Consider the following 1,627-nt stretch of genomic DNA (forward strand, 5'->3'; position numbering starts at 1 on the left):
TTTAAGTATATTAAATATATCAATATTTTAATCATTTTAATCGTTAATTTTAATTATAAAAATATATAAAAGATATTAATTAAAACCAACCGTTTATTAAAGATTATTGAAATACTAGCTAGTATTGAAATACTAGTATTTCATATACATTAAAAAATTTTCATATTTTTTATACACAACCACAACCACTATAGAAATATTAATAATATGTCCACATGCACTTGACCTAATCAAGTAGTAGGTTGGTGGCTATCTATTGGCAGAAACAAATAGATATGGTCCACAACTTTTGCACTCTTGTTCAACGACTTTACTATGTACCAAAATGTATGTCCTGTAAGTATGTTCAACTTATCAAACATCATGAGACCAATAACGATCAAGAGAAGGTGGGAATTCACATACATAGTAAAAAAATGCACAGTATACAGAATATCTTTATTGTAAAGAATAACCAAAAAAGAAAAGAAAGAATAAGGGACTCATTGATTTTTCTTTCATTCTGTATCTCTGTATTGTTAAAATATATATGGAAGCAACCATCTCAAGAAAATGATTGTCCTATTAGACATTTCAAATAGTTCGAGTATCACGAGTCTAAGAAAATGCTTATTCGATTCGACTCTATTTCAATTGATGAGTTAAATGAATTCACTTATTTATTTTTTATTCTTAAAAAAATAATATATTATATAATTTTAGCACATTTTAGCTAATATTTATATAAACTAAGAAATTTTATCATACATTGATATATTTTTATGCTAAATCAATTAAAATCTAAAAATTTAATTAATAAATTAATATTATAATAACAAGAGAGTTTATGTATTTCTTTTTTTTTAAAAAAAAAAGAGATAAATAATGAAGCAATGCAACTCATCATATCTATCCACTCAACTAGAATAATCCATTTGCGTGCTTTGACATTATTGATTTCTCAAATATATGTTTCAGCGTTGATTTAAATGTATACCGTCCTGTATGTAGGGGTTGAATTTGAGTTTCAAGTCCTAACTAGATATAGGACTGTACCCACCACATTGCATTGGAAGATATTTTTGAAAAAGATGTAAAAAAAACTAATAGATTTTAATTCAAGTGACGAGAGAATGTTTGTGGCAAAATAACTTCGCGGCTGATAACACTTGAATATATAGTTAGGTGATTTCTACCCGACCCCCTCTGAAATAATATGTAAGTTATCCTTCATGATGTGTCACATTTTAATTGGTCATTATCTTAACTATAGTTGGGTTATTTTGTAATTTATTATTTTAGATGGGTAATTGTATAATTTTTTAAAATATTAAAATTCTACCCCGTTAATTGAAACACGTTCTCACGCAATCTCTTTCTACAGTGCATCATTCTTTAACGGGTCATTGAATTCTCATGGTTCGTAACTTCCCCGTTCTTCCCAGTATAGCTAGCGCCGACTTCATTTCTATCTCTTGTCCTCTCGCTCAATCCTTTTTTTGGCCATGACCCATGAATCACTCCTTCCCAATATTAACATCATTAATTGTTAGTTTAGTTATTAAATTTTTTTATTAAAAATATATATTTATTTAATTATACGATGAAATATATATTCATATGTAAAATATAATATAATAAAATAAAT

The sequence above is a fragment of the Arachis duranensis genome, chromosome 1 (assembly GCF_000817695.3).
Source record: "Arachis duranensis cultivar V14167 chromosome 1, aradu.V14167.gnm2.J7QH, whole genome shotgun sequence".
Classification (NCBI taxonomy): domain Eukaryota; kingdom Viridiplantae; phylum Streptophyta; class Magnoliopsida; order Fabales; family Fabaceae; genus Arachis; species Arachis duranensis.